Raw genomic sequence first — 19,713 nt, 5'->3', positions numbered from 1 at the left:
TAGGAATGTAAATAGTTCAACTGTAGTAAGTCTCTTATGATTTCCCTTTCCTGTTTACTTTTTTATGCTTCTCTCAATTCTTGAGTTTGAAAGTAAAATTTTCTATTCAGCTCTAGATCATCACCAATGCTTAAAAGTTTTCTATTTCATTGAATGACCATTTTTCCCCTGAAGTACTATACTCAGTTTTGCTGGGTAGGTGATTCTTGGTTTTGATACTAGTTCCTTTGACTTCTGAAATATCGTATTCAAACCCTTTGATCCTTCGGTGTAGAAGCTGCTAGATATTGTGTTATCTTGATTATACTTCCACAATGCTTGAATTATTTCTTTTTAGCTGCCTGCAATATTTTCTCCTTGACCTGGGAACTCTGGATTATGGCTACAATATTCCTAGGAGTTTCTCTTTTTCACATCGCTTTCAGGAGGTGATCAGTGAATTCTTTCAATATGTATTTTACTCCCTGGTTCTAGAATATCGGGGCAATTTTCTTTCATAATTTCATGAAGAATTATATCTAGGCTCTTTATATATCTAGGATCATGGCTTTCAGGTAGTTCCATTAATTTTAAATTAACTCTCCTGGATCTATTTTCCAGGTCAGTTGTTTTTCCAATGAGATATTTCACATTATCTTCTATTTTTTTATTCTTTTGGTTTTGTTTTATAATTTCTTGGTTTCTCATAAAGTCACTAGTTTCTATCTTCTTAGTCTTAATTTTTAAAGAAGTATTTTTTTCAGTGACCTTTTGAACCTCCTTTTTCATCTTACTTATTCTGCTTTTTAAAGCATTCTTCTCCTCATTGGCTTTTTGGACCTCTTTTGCCAATTAAGTTGGCCTATTTTTAAAGGTATTGTTTTTTTCAGCACTTTTTTGGGTCTCCTTACCAAGCTGTTGACTCACTTTTCATGATTTTCTTGTATCTCTCTCATTTCTCTTCCAATTTTTCTTCCACCTCTCTCACTTAATTTTCAAAATCCTTTTTTGAGTTATTCCATGTCCTGAGACCATTGCATATTTATTTTGGAGGTTTTCGATGTAGAAGCCTTGACTTTTAGATCTTCCACTGATGGAAGGTATTGTTCTTCCTCATCTAAAGATGGAAGAAAACGCCTGTTCGCCAAGAAAGTAACCTTCTATAGTCTAATTTTTTTTTCCCTTTTTTGGGCATTTTCCCAGCCTGTTACTTAACTTTTGAGTCCTCTGTGAAGAAAAGGGTATACTCTGGGGACCTGTAAGTTTTCAGTTCCTCTAAGGTGGCACAATCAAGGGAGAGGGATTTACTCCTCGCCTGGCCTGTGCTCTGGTCTGGAAGCCACCACAAACTTTTCTACCCAGAATCTTTGAGTAGAATTCCCTCTTCAGAGCCTCCACCAGTTCCACCACACTAGCGAGCACTTCTCACCCCAGGATGACCACTCAGGGCTGAGATCTAGATCAGCAGCTCAATTCCCCCAGGGTCTCTAAGTTGAGGGTTCCAGAAATGGATGTTGCTGCTGCAGTTGCTGCTGCTAGTGGGGCCAGACTGTGTTCCCTTATCCCCCAGGTGAAAGAGCGTTCTCACTGACCTTTTAAGCTGTCTTTGGTATTTGTGCATTGAGAAATCTGGGAACTACTACTGCTACCTGGGATTTAGCACCCCAGTGTGCTCTGGTCCTGTCCATGCCAAGGCATGGCCACACCTAGGCTGTAGTGCACCCCACACCCGGTGTGATAGACCTTTCCTGTCAGCCTTCCAGGATGTTTTGGGTTGGAAATCTCTTTCACTCTGTCGTTTTATGGCTTCTGCTGCTCTAGAATTTGCTTAGAGTCATTTTTTATAGGCATTTTGTGGGCTACGGGCAGGGGTGAGCTTCTACCGGACTGTCCTTTTACTCTGCCATCTTGGCTCCACCCATGCCTTTATATTTCAAAGTTATTTTTGCAGCTTTTAATACTCTGAATAAAGGATACTTTATGAATCTCAAGGAAAAAATATGATCTGCACAGCAGAAATAATTAGCAAGATGGAAAAATTTTCAATTCATGATAGTGAATCTCTTCAAGGAAATAAAAGATCAAGTTGTAGATTGGTAAGAAAGAGTAACATAAAGGACAGTCTGGAAGAAAAGAAGCAAAATAGGTTAAAAGTACATATAATCTCTATATAAGCAAAGCACACTAGAACAAAGACAGTACATAGGGACAACTTAAAGATCATAAACCTATGTAACAAATAATAAAATACCCTGAAAATATGAGTGCAAGAATTAATACAAGAAAACTTTCAAGAGCATTGGAATACAGAAAATAAAATAATGATAAGATTCAATTGTCTCAAGAAAACAAAACAAAAACAAATAAATAAAAATGCCTATGGTTCAAACACTGAGGCAAATAATGGTGAACTTTAAGCAACTGTAAAAATAACAAATTCTGCAAGTGGCAAGGAAAAATGTTCACCATATATAAAAGGAAGGAAATTCAATTAATCCAAGATTATTCTGCAACCACCAGAAATTGTGGAAGACAATGGAATGATACATTCTGAAAATCATAGGACCTGAAGAGGCAATTCCAAATGACATGCCTCAGTAACCAATGAGAATACAAAAGTATTGAATAAACAAGAGGCACTGAAACATTCCTTAAATCAAGGAAAAACAACAACAACAAAGAAGAATTGAAAAATGGGTGCCACATGCATTTATTTAGACTCATGGAGAGATTTATATGAATTTTAAACCCCATCATTGCCTCTAGATATTACAGAAATCCTTCTGGAATTTAGACATATTGATTGATGCAGATTATCGAAGAAAAACAAAGAAACAGTAGAAACTGTGTGACTATCACCATACATTCTAAGAATTTATCACTTACCAAAAACCTTAGAAGATATGGCTTTCTGGCTAGAATTATATCCCAGAAGCTAAACATCCTTCACAAATACACAGATGACAAATACTTTCAATAAAAATACAGTCTTCAACATATGCTTGAAAATTCAAAAAATAAACAGCCTTTGAACTAGAGCTTCATCTCAGGTAAAAATTCTGCCCATAGTCACTCAGACACAATTTTGACCTATAAAAATTAAGAACAACATTTTTTGAGAGGTATTACCGTAACAAATATCATAATTTCTAAATCATGTGGAATGAAATCCCACAGAAGGAATCAAAACTATCTAAGAACATAATGAAATTCAAATCCTCACTATGATATTGTGTGCTTTTGGAGGTTTTCTAAACATGTATTCAGTGATGCTAGAGAAGATGAGTTTATATCCCAACACTTATCTTCCTTTCTTTTTCAATTTTACTTTAGACTCAACTTCCAGAACACAAATACAGAATAGAGAAAAGAAACAAAGATATATCATAAACCTAAATATTGAAAATTAAATATAGTTAGAAAGAAAAAAAGTATGATGTGTGCATAGCAAAACATGAGAGGATTCAAAATACATAACATTATTTTTCATTTCAAGAAAGCCTGCATGACAAATAATACTCACTTTTATTTCAATTAAATGTTGTCCACCTCAAAATATTTTCCAAACTTAAAACATAAGAGAACAATCAGAAAATATCTACTTGTCCTAGAATAATTTTTATCTGAACTCTATAAAATGTGAGAAAAATGATAACAATAACTGCGATCATCATCATCATCATCATCATCATCATCACCATCATCATCATCATTTTAGTTAACTCTAGAGCTTTCTCTCACAGATGGTAGTTGCATGACAGAGTAGTGGATTTGAGGTCAGGAAGACCTAGGTTCAATCCTGCCTCAGATACTTCTTAACTGTGTGATCGTATACAAATCATTTAATCACTTGTAATGTCAGTTTTCTTACCTGCAAAATAGGAGTACTTGCTATTAAACAGATAGAACATCTTTTTGTCCTACCTCTGTGCCTTTAACAGACTGCCTCCATGTCCAACATGTTTTCCCCCCTTACTCCTACCTGGTTCTCTTCAGTGTTCACTTGCTATTGAACCTCCTACAACAGATCGTTCCTGATTCTCCTAGTTTTGTTTGTTTTTTTCCAAATTACCTCACCCAAATGGCATTTAAGATCCCTTCCAGATCTAGATCCATTCTCTTAAGATTCCTTCACAAGAAATCACCAAATTTCTCTAGGTCTCAGTTTACTCATCTGTAGAATGAGTAAATTGGACTTGGTGGTCCAACTGGATCCATTCTAACTCTAAAGCTATGACCCTCTATTTAAATGTCAGTTGGTTTTAGTATTAGTCCATACAGTTTTGGAAAGTAGGCTATCCAGGCTCCTGTACCAATCGTCTCTGAAACATGCTGACAGTACTTGAGTATGAGTAAAATATTCCTGGTGTCAGCCACTCAGTGAGTTTCAGTTGTATTCCAACAATCATTGGTTATTGTTTGACCTTCTGATGACATTGCCAAGCAGTCACTTTTGCATGTGCTCTTGTTCCTCCATCTATCATAAGGACAAATAAACTAGGTCCGAGGAAAAGTCAATATACCATTCAGTCTGCAGCCCTCATACTCAATTCCACTTCTTTGAGCCATCAACAAGGAAAAAAAAATACAAAATCCACTCAGAAATACTAGAAGAGGGATATGGATTGTGCTATATTCTACCTGTTGTGAGAAATTTTTCACATACCACAGGGAAAAAAATAATTATCTTAATTTTCTGTCACATTAATGAATAATTTAAAAACACAAATGATATTCTGAACATTTTACTTTATAATGGAGAACATCTCTTTTGGTTTTGACAGTATGCTTTTGTCAGTTTGCAGAGTTTTGTACCTTGAATAAGTTCTTAATTTCTCTTAATATAAAACCAATCCTTGTAGAATTCCCATGACCCAAAACTGGACAGTAGAGATAGGGATAAAAGCAGAAAAAAGGAAAATTTGACAGGTAGTAAAACGTCTCTGCCTTTGAACCTCATTTCCTTTGCCTTTGCGTTTAGACTTTCAGCACAAAGGAACAACCCTATAAATAAATTCTCTGTCTTCTAGATAATATTTTCCCTGGTTATACTAACAAGGGGAAATTTTCTGTTCATAACAATTATATATAGCTGAAAACATATCAACTGGTGAGAGGAAATTTGATTGCCTTCCCTCTGAAATATGAGTGTAAATCATAGAAAAAAATCCTTAAGCAATCAGAATTTTCTCATATGACAATGGGAAGACTGTATTGTCAGTTTTAAAATGTTATTTTTATTATTACATAATTAGATTATTATTTGCATATTACCAATAACAAATTATGTTCAGGAAGAAGTAGATAGCAATAGTGATATTGATGTCTACATAATCTATGTCTTTATATAATCTAATCTAAAAGAATATATACATATATACAACATATAATATTATATGCATATGTAAATATGCATTATATATGTGTATATGTATATACATGCATGTGTATTTCTTTATACAATATATCCATAACTTGTGGAGAAATTTAGCCTCAAGCCAATAGATCAGCAAATTTTTTATTTTTGTTTGTTTGTTTGTTTTTTATTTGTTTTCAGTGTTCTACAATCACTTCCATATATCTTAGATTTTTCCCCTCCCTTCTCCCTTCCCCACTACTTCCCCACTCCCTCCCTGAGAAAGCATACAGTTTTATATAGGTTCTACACTACATTCGTATTAAATACATTTTCACCTTAGTCATGTTGCATTTGAAGAATTAAAATGAATGGGAGAAACCATAAAACAAACCAAAACATAATGCAAAATAAAATGATCTGCTTCATTCTGCAATTGAATTCCATAGTTCCAGTAAGTTATTTCTAGCCCTGCACACAGACACTCATGTCATCTAGGAACTATATTATTACAAAAGAAATGTGTCTTGTCATCTGGTGTCTAAAAGGGATAGCAATTAGAAAATTTGAACATGTCCCTGAATGTTAAAATACCACATGATAGGCAGTATATTGGCTATAATCTATATGTGTTGAGAGAAGGGTGGGGTAATAAGAGGACATAGACTAGAATCATGTGAGAAAAGAAAGAATATGGTTTACTATCAGTATTACTGTCAATTACTCACATCAGCAGAATTATGATTCTCACTCATTAATCATGGGTCCATTGAAGACTGAAATAATAATGGAGGCAATAGCTTTACTCTTTGTGTTCTTAAACAACCATGAACAAATGTCAGTATTGAAACAATACATATTTTAAGTTCTGTATGTTATGTAGGTCAGCCTAGGCAGTGCTTCAGTAGAAACACGTAACGGATTATTGTGAAATTGTGATCTAGTTTCAATTGTATGTGAAATAAAATATGACATAGAAAGTATCCCTTCTTAAACTTTTTAAAAAATGTATGTACTTTAATCAGGCAAGATTCGTGTTCTCACCTTCCCACACAAACTTACAAACACAAGCATATGTATGTGCACACTTGCAGACATACACACACAAGAGAACACAAGAAAAACAAAACCCATTACATGTACTCAATCAAAGTAAATTGCCATATTGACAACCAAAAACAAAATTGTCTTGTTCTGAACTCTGAGTCCTTCATCCCTCTATCAAGTGGTATGGAGTAGATTTCATCATTAGTACTCTGGAATACTGGTTGATAAGTACATTGATAAGATTTCAGCACAATATTATTCCATCACCTTTATGAACCAAAACTTGTTCATCCATCCCACAACATACAGGTGCTAATTCAGATTCCCATTCTTTGACACTTCAAAATGAGCAACAAATATATTTGTACATATTTAGTTTTTTTTAATTAAGCTCCTCTCTCTCTCTCTCTCTCTCTCTCTCTCTCTCTCTCTCTCTCTCTCTCTCTCTCTCTCTCTCTCTCTCTCTCTCTCTCTCTCTCTCCTTTTAACAAGTTCAGATGAGTGAGACGCAAATGTTAACATCACTCCATTCATACCCCTTCCTGTTCAGATATCTATTTGTGTACCTCTGATTCTAAATGATCTGGGCAGATTCCTTCTAAGTTTCTAGAAATATTATGTCTAAACTCTGTTTTTTTTTTTCTTTTTTTGGCCATAACATTCAGATATTCCAGTGATTTTTATTTATTTATTTTCTTTTTTATTTATTTTTCTGGTCAGTTGTTATTGCTCTGAGACCGTGTTTTTTCTTTGTTTTTGTGATTTGTTTTAATATTTCTTGTTGCTTTATGAAGTCATTGGCTTCTCCTTGTTTCTTTTTGATTTTTAAGGAGTTTGTTGCTTAGGAACAAAAATTTTGTACCATTTGTTCCAGACTATTAACTGCCTTTGCGATTCTTTCTTGTATAGCTCTCATTTCTTTTCTATTTTTTCCCTCAAGTACTTTCATTCCATTCACAAAAAAAAAAAAAAAAAAATTTCAAACTCTTCATTTACACTCTTGTTTTATCTCTTCCAGAGATTCCAGTTGAATTTGTGCCCAAGCTTTTTTCTTTTATTTCCCTCTTTTCTCTCAGGCTTTTTATTTACATATTTTAGAGTTTTTCTCTTCTGAGTTTTTGTTTTGAGTGTCCCTACCATGTAATAGCACATTTTGATAGGTTTCTTTTTTATTTGCTCATTCTTTGAGGTTACTTACTGATTTTGGACTTGATGCTAAAACTGTCTCTGTCTTAATTCCATAGAAAAGGTCTTGGCTGGTCTTATTGCTGATTTCTTGAAAATTGAGCATTGTTTTATTTCCAGATCTCAGGAACAGATTGGAAATCTGCAAGTTTTCAATGTTCCTAAAGTAGTCTGATGCAGGACAACTTCTGAACTCTGTAAGTTGCTGACCTGAGTTTTCATCTGTGCAAGAATTGACTTCTGCTGGACTCTGCCCCTTTTGGTCACCTAGAAACTTTTGTTCATTCAGAATAGCAGAAGCATAGGTTCCTCTTTGGTCTGGACTTCCTGCCTTGGTTATACCTCTGTAGCTTGGACTACATGGTAGAAATGAGACCCTGCTCTGAATCACTGTTCTTTCTTCTTGCTTCTGAACTCTCTACTTTCTTGCAAAGCCTCCCTATAGATTGTCAATCCCCTGTGCAAGTCCCCTTCTCAGTCTGCTCTGGATCTGTGACCCCAATCCAGATTGTGGGTGATAAGGTTGCCAGTTGACAATCTGTTCTTTTCATAGTATTCCAGGAAAGCTCTAAGAATGCCCTGTTTTGGCCTGAGACTGCTCTGCTGCATAGTCTTTCCCTCAGTGCTACAGCATTCACCCAACATACTTTTGGCCCAACCCATACACAGACAATCCCTATGCTGAGCTGTGCTGAAAAAAAGATTGTCTGTGACTTTTGAGGAATTTCTCCATGAGGATTCTATCTGGTGAAAGGTTAAGGTCAGTTTGGAGGAGTTTGTGAAGGTACCATCACAATAGTACCTTTCACTCCTCTATCTTGGTTCTCAGACCAAGTGTTTTTTTGTTTGTTTGTTTTTGTCTTGTTTGTTTTTTTTTTTACAGTATATCTGATAATCCATTAATGAAAAGGGGCCCATCTTTAATTTGAAACAGTGTGTGTGTGTGTATGTGTGTGTGTATTAATGTGGATAATTCCCTGTGTGTAAAATCCTTCTAGCAATGGAAAGAACTCATCTAAAACTCATTGTTTTCCAGAGTTGTCTAGGCCAATGACCGGTTAAGTGACGTTCTTGGAACCATGCAATCACTATGATTTAGAAATAGGTCTTGATCACAGATCTTCCTGACTCCAAAGTTTACTTTCTGAGTTTTCTAGTTTATGCTGCTTCTCATTTGAGCCACCATATCCCCAAAAGCTATAGTGAAATTTAGCCTGAAAAAAATTGATTTCTAGCCCTATATGACAGAGTCTAGATCATAAAAAGTACCTTGCACAGAGTAGGCACTTTATTAATATTTTATTGAGTTGAATTGAGCCTCTAAAGAATGGTCTGTTTATTGTGAGAACTTCAAATTTTATTATCTTTTATGATTTTTCTGTCTTTTTCATTTTTAGAAAAATATGTAATACCAGTAAAATCCCATCATGATAAACTCCATGGGGCCTCCCAACTGCTTTATTATGGAATTTTTGCATAATGAATGCATTGTTAAAAATCACAATTCCTGTCTTCATATATGGGGATGAAGCATTATTGAAAAACAACTCTGTAACAATCTAAATGAATTTAGCAAGCATTTATCAATTGCCTATTGTGCGCTGATCAGTGCTCTAGTTACCAAGGGTCCAGATAGGTACTGGACATATGATTTCATGGGAAGTAGTCAGTGAGGAAACTCCTTTTACCAGTGCAAGTCAGTACATTCTCTGCAACTTAAATCTCTAGAACACTTAGAGATTAATTGATATTACCAAGTCCATACAGTCAGTGCTGCTTCATAGGCAGCCCTTGAACTTAGGTTCCTTATTTTGTAGCCTATCTCTATCTAGCACAACTGGACACACAAAGATAAAAGCAAATAAAACCAGCTCTAGGGCGAACTAGGTGGTGCAGTGGATCAAGCACAAGTCCTGCAGTCAGGAAGATCTAAGTTCAAATCTGGCCTGAGACCTTAGCTGTGTGATCCTAGGCAAGTCATGTAATGCTGATTGCCTTGTCTAAGAAAAAACCAAAACCAAAACATGCAAAAACACCATTCATACCTCCCAAAACCCTTATTTTTATTGATATGGTTGTATTATGAAAAGAGATTGAGAAAATTTTGAATCAAATTGTAGTGTTGTCACTAATCAGCTATATGACTTGGGCACATTTCCTTTTCTGTGACAGAAGGGAATTAATGTTTAATATGACTGAGATCTGTTAAAGTCCTTAAAAGCCAAGGTCTTCTATTGCATCCTGGGTCATCCTCCAGTCGTCCTGATCTATATTTGGTCACTGGACCCAGATGGCTCTAGAGCAGAAAGTGAGGCTGGTGTCCTTGCATAGCTCTCTCATACTTAAATATAATTCATTGCATGTCATGACATCACCTCCCTGATGTCATGGTCCTCTTCAAGAATGAAGGACAAACAACAACATGTATAACCTATATCTGATGGTTTGATGTCTTGGCAATAGGGGGAGAAAAGGAGAAAAATTTTAAAATTAAATCTCACATGTTGAAAACTATCTTTATATGTAATAGGGGAAAAAGATTAAGTGCAAAAAATATTTTAAAAAGAAAAAAAGATTTAAATTTGATCAATAATTCTTACCTTGAGTATCTGTGTATGTGTACATTTACTTTGGTTATTATTTCAATGTAGTTAATATGACACGGTATAATTTATTTCTTTGTCATCATATATTTTATTTTGTATATCTAAAAGCTTCATTCTGTGAAGGTTCACCAGATGGTCAAAAGGTCAATGACACAACAACAGAGTGACAGACAGGGTTAAGAACTTTTGAACTAACTCAATTCTAAATTACTATGTCTAAAATCTATTAAGAAACGAAATCCTCCAAGTTCAGATTTAGAGGTGAATGGGACCTTAAACTCCACCTAGTTCAACTTTCTTATTTTAAATGTAACTTTGGAGTTTTACAAAGAAATATTTACTTCAAAAGGCATAATAACAAATATACAAACTTACTGCCCTCAAACGTGGGAGGCATGATCTCCTTCCCCCCTGCCCCACCTCATCCTCTGGGAAGGGAAAGGGGAAGGTTCATGGCCTAGCTTCACTCCCCTAGAACACAGTCCACATTCCAAATTCAATATACCAGACATCAGGAGTTCAATCTCGGACATGCTAACTTCTCAGGGCTTCCATCTTGGGTTGACTGACTGTATCACTCCACCTACAGTTGTGACTTGAAGGATGCCATGGTCCAAATTTCCAGTCGTCCAGCACCTGAAACAGAATAACACAGAACAAAACCAAACACCACTAGGCATAGTTTTATTTGTTTGTTTGCTTTGTTTTGTTTTGTTTCTTGGGGGGGGAGGCGGTGTCAGGGAAAAGAGAAGGAGAAGAAAGGAAGTATTTCCCTTTCTAGGATTCAATTCATGAGGCACAGTCAATAGGAGTCACCAAAAATAATGCATCCCAAAAAATGATAGAAGAAAGTGTGAATGGATCAGTTTCACCAGTTTGTCCTGGGCAGCCAATCAAAGGAGGCTCCACTCATCAAGTAGGAGATATAAAGGGGTTCCGTGTTGCAACTGAGCATTCCCAGAAGACTCAGTTACATGCATTTGAAAATGAGGCAGAGATAAGATCATTGGCAAAGGCCACATAGGTAATAAGTGGCAGAACCAAGATTTATGATGAGGTCCTCTGACTACATTATACCATACTGTTTTTCCTTCAAAGACACATTTTGGAAGCAGTTAGAGAAAGAGTGAGATGTTATGTATACAATATCCCTAACCCTTTCATTCTATTTGTCACTTTTATTGTTTTTGTTAGGGCATTTTAAACATTTCTACTCATGACCTCTCTTCATCTGAGAATTTTTTTTTGTGACCCTGAGTATAAAGGTATATAAAATAGGCATACAAATCAAATGTTAACTGATAATAAATCACAAATAAATACATTTTAAAACAATTTTTGATATACATAGAATTTTGCCAGTTATTAAAGATGAAAGAAAATTTACATACTATTGAGATGGATGGGCTTATTTATTTTTACATAAAGAATTAAGTGTTGGTACAATATTTGCTACTACAGGACATAGAGCATCTTCGATGTTTTTGCAGAGTTAATCAATATTTTGATGTTATAATCATCAATGCTGAGAACACTGCTTCACATGAATACATAGTAAAAAATGGCATAAGTGCATTTACAGCCATTTCAGAAATTGTTGGACAGGAAGACTTCAGAGAGGAGTGAAAAGACTTATATGAACTGTTGCTGAGTGAAAGCAGCAGAACCAGGAGAACTTTGTAAATGGAAACAACCACAGTGTGTGAGGAATTTTTCTAGTGGACTTAGTACTTCATTGCAATGCAAGAACTTAAAAAATTCCCAATGAACTCTTGAGGTAAAATGACTTCCACATCCCAAGAAAGAATTATGGAATTTGATTATAGGATGAAGCAGACCATTTTCTTTTGTATTATGTTTTGTTTTGTTTTATGATTTCTTCCATTCATTTTAATTTTTCTATGCAATATGATTAAGGTAAAAATGTATTTATAATAGGAATGTAATGTAGAACCTATATAAAATTATATGCAGTATCAGGCAGGGAGTGAGGAATGAGGGGAAGGGAAGGGAAAAATCTAAGTTATTTGGAAGCACAGAACATTGAAAACAAATAAAGTAATTTAATCAAAATAACAAGGTAGGTTATATAACTGAAATCACGTATAAATATATTTACATAGTAGTAATGTTGCAAAAGAAGACATAAACTGAAATAAAAACCTAAAAAAAATTTAAAAAAGAAATTGTTGGAAATTCTATCCCAATCCCAAGCCAAAATTCATTTAATGATTTTGTATGTACAGTAAAAACATTGCAGTTCATGACATATCATAGTCTCATCTTGGAGAGGGAGTGGGGATGGAGAGGGAGAAAATTAAAATTAAAAACTTTGTGGAACTAGATGTTGTAAACTAAAAATAAATTGATTAATTTTTAAAGATAGTCTTGAATCTGAGCTGAGGTGTTTTTGGCATTATATGGTGTGACAGATGTGCAGGGCAAAATGTGCATGCTGTGTGTTCAGAATCAATGATTCCGTGAAGTTGCACAATGCAATATGGTCAAATGCTGCCAGAAGCACCTTGGGTTCCTCAGAAAATTGATTTTGAATTGATTTTTAATTGTTGTACTTCAGAAACCTAAAAGGTTGCCAATCTGTTGCCAAATTTTTCATGACCATCAAATTCAGTTACTCAAACCCTTATGGACTGGAGACCTGAAGTTTAAGAAGTGCTGCTGTGTCAAAGAGGTGGAGGTGGAGAAGGAAGAGATAATTGTATGATATAGCATGCCAAAATCCTTAGTGTAGTTTTAAGGTGCTAAAAGTTTAATATGGGAGGGGGAGGAGCCAAGATGGAGGAGTAGAAAGACACACATATGCTAGCTCCAAACCCATAGCCCATAAAATATCTGTAAAGAAGAACTCCCAACAAATTCTGGAGCAGCAGAAGCCACAGAACAACAGAGTGGATGAGATTTCCGTTCCAGAGAGACCTGAAAACCTGACAAGAAAGGTCCGTTGTGCACCTGGAGCACAGCCCAGCCTTGCCTTGGCCATGTGGCACCAAGAGGAGCAGATCCAAGCAGGCTTCAGGGACAGAATCTCCAGTGGCCACACAGGTCTCTCCACCCACAGGTGACAAGGGTCGGTGAGAGGGTCTCTTTGGCTGGTCGAAGGGGAGTGCAGTGTCCCCATAACTCAGGCCCCCTTTGGGAACCAGCAGCAGAGGCAGCAGCAGACAGGGGCTCCCAAGGCAGGCAGGAGCTTGGATCCATTGTTGAAGGTCTCTGCATAAATCCCCTGAGGGAACTGAGCTCAGTGTGGTGACCCTGCCCCCACCTGAGCACCTGAACTTAATCTCACACTGAATAGCACCTCCGCCCCCACCCAAAGCCCTGAGGCTGGGAAGCAACATTTGAATCTCAGACCCCAAGCACTGGCTGGGCAGATTTGGAGGCAAGGTGGGGGTGGACAGGACACTCAGAAGTCAAGTCACTTGCTGGCAAAATGGCCAGAAAAGGGAAAAAATAAGACCATAGAAGGCTACTTTCTTGGTGAACAGGTATCTCCTCCCTTCCTTTCTGATGAGGAAGAACAATGCTTACCATCAGGGAAAGATACAGAAGTCAAGGCTTCTGTGTCCCACACATCCAAAATAAATATACCGTGGACTCAGGCCATGGAAGAGCTCAAAAAGGATTTTGAAAATCAAGTAAGAGAGGTGGAGGAAAAACTGGGAAGAGAATTGAGAGAGATGAAAGAAAAGCATGAAAAGCAGGTCAACACCTCGCTAAAGGAGACCCAAAAATATGCTGAAGAAAATAACACCTTGAAAAATAGGCTAACTCAATTGGCAAAAGAGGTTCAAAAAGTCAATGAGAAGAAGAATGCTTTCAAAAGCAGAATTAACCAAATGGAAAGGAGGTTCAAAAGCTCACTGAAGAAAATAGTTCTTTCAAAATTAGAATGGAACCGATGGAGGCTAATGACTTTATGAGAAACCAAGAAATTACAAAACAAAACCAAAAGAATGAAAAAATGGAAGATAATGTGAAATATCTCACTGGAAAAACAACTGACCTGGAAAATAGATCCAGGAGAGACAATTTAAAAATTATGGGACTACCTGAAAGCCATGATCAAAAAAAGAGCCTAAACATCATGTTTCATGAAATTATCAAGGAAAACTGCCCTGAGATTCTAGAATCAGAGGGCAAAATAAGTATTCAAGGAATCCACCAGTCACCACCTCAAAGAGATCCAAAAAGAGAAACTCCTAGGAACGTTGTGGCCAAATTCCAGAGTTCCCAGGTCAAGGAGAAAATATTGCAAGCAGCTAGAAAGAAACAATTCAAGTATTATGGAAATACAATCAGGATAACACAAGATCTAGCAGCTTCTACATTAAGGGATCAAAGGGTGTGGAATAGGATATTCCAGAAGTCAAAGGAACTAGGACTAAAACCAAGAATCACCTATCCAGCAAAACTGAGTATAATACGTCAGGGAAAAAAGTGGTCTTTCAATGAAATTTGGGACTTTCAAGCATTCTTGATGAAAAGACCAGAGCTGAAAAGAAAATTTGACTTTCAAACACAAGAATGAAGAGTAGCATGAAAAGGTAAACAGCAAAGAGAAGTCATAAGGGACTTACTAAGGTTGAATTGTTTACATTCCTACATGGAAAGAAAATATTTGTAACTCTGGAAACTTTTCAGTATCTGGATAGTGGGTGGGATTACACACACACACACACACACACACACACACACGCACAGAGAAACAGAGAGCACAGAGTGAATGGAATAGGATGGGATCATATCTTAAAAAAATGAAATCAAGCAGTGAGAGAGAAATATATTGGGAGGAGAAAGGGAGAAATGGAATGGGGCAAATTATCTCTCATAAAAGAGGCAAGCAAAAGACTTTTTAGTGGAGGGAAAAAGAAGGGAGGTGAGAGAAAAACATGCAGTTTATTCTCATCACATTCCACTAAAGGAAGGAGTAAAATGCACACTCATTTTGGTATGAAAACCTATCTTACAATACAGGAAAGTGGGGGAGAAGGGGATAAGCAGGGTGGGGTGGGGGGAGGATGGAAGGGAGGACAATGAGAGGAATGAGCAATCTGAAGTCAACACTCTTGGGGAAGGACAGGATCAAAAGAGAGAATAGAAGCAATGGGGGGCAGGATAGGATGGAGGGAAATATAGTTAGTCTTACACAACATGACTATTATGGAAGTCATTTGCAAAACTATGCAGATATGGCCTATATTGAATTGCTTGCCTTCCAAAGGGAATGGGTAGGGAGGGAGGGATGAAGGGAAGTTGGAACTCAAAGTTTTAGGAACAACTGTTGAACACTGTTCTTGCTACTAGGAAATAAGAAATACAGGTAAAGGGGTAGAGAAAGTTATCTGTCCCTACAGGACAAAAGAGAAGATGGGGACAAGGGAAGGGAGGGATGATAGAAGAGAGGGCAGATTGGTGATAAGGGCAATTAGAATGCTCGGTGTTTTGGGGTGGGGGAGGGGACAAATGGGGAGAAAATTTGGAACCCAAAATTTTGTGAAAATGAATGTTAGAAGTTAAATAAATTAATTTAAAAAAATAAAATAAAATAAAAGAATTGAGTTCAAAAAAAAGTTTAATATGATTTCATCCATGTGAGTATATGAATGTGAAATACTGGGTCTTTTAAAAAGTATATAAATATGGAATATAGTTTGTCCCCAAAGTCTTAGTGGAGTTTTAAGCTATTAAAGTTTAAAAGCTAACAAATAAATACAGCTTCTTTAGCCTATTAAGGCTTAAAACTGTACTGAGATATTGGAGACACTCTGTATTTCACATTTATGTAGCACTTTATCACTAAGTAGTCTACAGAGAGGTTTCCTCAAGACGACACTCTGAGGCAGTATTGGGCCTATTATCAGGCAAAATACTGTCCCAGCACCACAGATTTCAGGCTAGAATGAATCTCAGAGGTCATACTATCAACTCTCAATTTTCAGATGAGGAGAGTAAGGCCCAGTCTGAGATGTGATTTGCCCAAATTTGACAAATTATATGCACCAGAACAAGGATTTGAATCCAGGCCCTCTCATCCTAGATCCAAAAATCTGAGGAAATGTAGGTTTGGGTAAAATTTGTGATTTGTCCAGTCACATAAGAAGGAAATTTCAAGGGAATTTTGTTAAACATTTCTCAAAGGCATTTCGCTGTGATTCTGATTGCACTCTGGAGTGTTGGTGTTTAACACTGCTGTGGTTAGAGCTCTGTACTTAGAGTGAAGTAGGCCTGGGTTCAAATCCTGCTTTCAACATTTACTGACTATGTGACTCTAGTAAAATTAATTAATTTTTCTTAGCCTCAGTTTCCTCATGTGTAAAATGAAGATAGTAAGACTTACATCACAGGAATATATTTTCAAACACTAGAATACTGTATAGGGTGTCCCAAATTTCTTAATACTTCACATCCTAGTAAATTAAAACCAGTTACTGCCACTGATTTTAAATAAAGAAGAAAATTTAGAGTTAAGCCAAACTCTTATGAAAGTTTGGTCAGTTCTTTGGTACTTCTGTCTTGTCCTTTTCAACTCAAGAACACCAACCACTTCAACGGTGGCATCAAGGAAGGAATTTTTGACCTGCAGTCAAAAACCTGGAAGTCAGAATTTTAATACCCCCAGGAAGTACCCCTTAGCTTCCTACATGGATGGTAGAAGAGGGAGACAGGGCAAAAGAAACTTTGAATAGTAGTACCCCCTCCTCTCAAAGAAACTCTGCACCTTGATGGTTCTCTTACATTTATTCTTCAAACATGCTACTGTTTCCTGATTCCCTTTTCCTTTTAAGATTGAACCATTTGAAAACATTTAAGTCTAGCTCCATTTCAGTGGAATGTGAACTCCTGAAGGGCAGGGTCCCTTTCATTGTTTGTATCTCAAGTGCATAGCAATGTCCCTGGCCCTTAGCAAAAGTGTATGATAAACACCTGTGTTAAATTGAATATCACATATAAAAATCAATCTATAATTGCTGATTTCAATTTGGTGCTATTTGAATGGGGAAGAAAGATTGAGTTACTCAGATATGATGGAAATATTATGTCAGATGTTATGATACTGGTAGATACTGGGAATCCAAAAACAAAAAATGAAAAAAAGTCCATTTTTACAAAAAAAAAATCCTTTCAATGACAACTACAACCAAAAAACTACCCTGAAAAAAAACAAAAGAAAGTTTGGAAGAGGTTAAAAACAGTGCAATTTGATTACTGCTTTGTTAAATTTAGTATGTTTTATTAAAGTGTAAATAAAATGTACACAACTACAAAGTTTCACATAGCCATCTTTTTTCTTTGATTATTAGAATATTAAAATTTGTTGATGACTCTAAAGTTCATGATAAAAATAATAAACAAAAAGATCCCAGGGTTTATTTATGAGAAAAAAAGTGAACAAGAAGAGGATGGGAGAACAAGGTAAACATGACACAGCTTAACTCAGGTCACTCACCTTATTAAAGAATAGTCATGCTTATCAATTCATGTGTTGAGAGCAACCTGTCCAGCAGCAATACTCTAATCTGGTTCTGGCCCCCTCAATAACATTCAGGTGGTTGAACTTTAAACATTTCTACATGTTCCCTAAGGTTCTGTTATTTACTTTAAGTTTTTCTTATACCATCAGACATTTTGATATTTCATAAATGCTGTGTAAGCAATAGAGTTATTAAGTATTATAGAGCTCCCATCTACTTAGAGAATCAAAGTGATTCATTAATGAACATCTCAGTGCTTCAGAAAGCATTCAAGCTTAGCTAATAAGCTAAAAGTGCATAAATTGTAGACAGAATAGGAAACTACATGGAAATGGGGGTTATAATGCCAGAGAACACAAGGTCACTCCAAATACTGATTAAATGGAGAGAAATATTGTAATAGGCATGAATGAATTCTATGTTGAAGGTATAGACTTTAGGGAAGGGGGTTTATGAATTATTTTAAAATGCAACATTTTTTTAAGAATTCAACAAACATATATTCATATTTAGTAAATATATTTAGTCTGACACTCTGTTTTGCCTAGAGTAATTTCACCTCAGAAAGAAAGTGTGGAATGGGGGGTAGGGCAATAATGTGGTTCCAGTCTGGTCTCTCACATGTACTAGTTGAATAATCCTGGGCAAGTAGTTGCCCTTCAGTTGGAGGAGAGCTAAATGTATTGTGACAGAAGAATGAAATCTGTAAGAAATTATGAAAATAATGATTACATAGAATCATGGGAAGGCTTATGTGTACTGATGCAAAGTGACATAAGCAGAATAATACACACACACAATTACAACAGCAATGAACAGGATACAATAACAATTAAACCATCAAAATGAATACTAAAAGTTGTGATGACCAAGTTTTGTCATTAAAAGAAGAAGAGTGTATTTCTTTACCTTCTTCATAGGAGACTGGGCTTATTGTTGTAGAATATTTTATATAATTCTGTATTTGACTAAAGATTTCATTAGTTTTATTGAGCTTTTTTTAACCCTACTCTTTTCAATTACTATAAGAGACACAGTAGAAAATGTAGGTAAGATATTTACAAAACTTTTTAAAAGGAAAAAAACTATATGTTTTGTTTGGAAAAGGGAAAAAGGGGGCCTTCATTTCTAGGAGATTCTCCAGGTATGGTCAGAAGAAAAGACAAGTCAAATAACAATGATGAGAGCTAATAAAAGGAAAGCCAGAGTGTTCTACCTGAATTCTCTAAATGTCACTGAAACCAAGAAAATCCTATAATACATGAAATTGGAGAGCTGCTATGGTGAGTTTAGCATAGAATAATATTTGTGCATGATGTACTGATATGGCTCATAACTGAAAAGACTTATCATTCAAACCTTCCATTTTATAGATGAGAAAACTGAGGCCTAAATAGGATAAATTACTACCATAGACACGCAGAGAGAGTCAGAGACAGCAGCTAAACTGCTGCTGTCTCTGAAACCGGAATCAGTGCTATTTCCTCTGTACCATAAGAATTGACAAGATGGGGCAGAGTCAAGATGGTGGAATAGAAACAGGGAACTTCTAGAGCTCTCCCCTCAAACCCTCAAAAAAAACTTGTAAAAAGTGAATCTAAGCAAATTCTAAAGCAAAAGAAGTCATAAAATGATAGCGTGAAGCAAATTTCAAACCCAAGACAATCTTGAAGATTGACAGGAAGGGTCCCTCCTACCAGGCTGGGAGAGGACTGTGGTTCAACCTGGTCCAGGCCAGCATAGACAGAGCTAAAGCAAGTCTTAGGGGACTGAATCAATGGAGGCTGCTGTGCTTTCCAAACTTTTCAACTCACAAACTGTAAAGACAACCTCAAAGGTTAGTGGGAAGGGTCTGTCACCTGGATGAAAGAGGAGCATGATCTGACCCCAGCCCCAGTACAGACCCTGGTCACAGTCCTGGACCCGGCCCCAGCCCCAGCCCCAGCCCCAGCCCTAGAGTAGTTGCAGCCCCTACTTAAGCAGAGGCAACTTCTGGAGTCCCCCCCTAACAGAACTCAAAAATCAAGTAATTGGCTAGGAAAATGAG

Source organism: Notamacropus eugenii, chromosome 3, assembly GCF_028372415.1.
Source record: "Notamacropus eugenii isolate mMacEug1 chromosome 3, mMacEug1.pri_v2, whole genome shotgun sequence".
NCBI lineage: Eukaryota > Metazoa > Chordata > Mammalia > Diprotodontia > Macropodidae > Notamacropus > Notamacropus eugenii.
The sequence above is the reverse complement of the archived record's forward strand: the minus strand, read 5'-3'. Positions refer to the sequence as shown.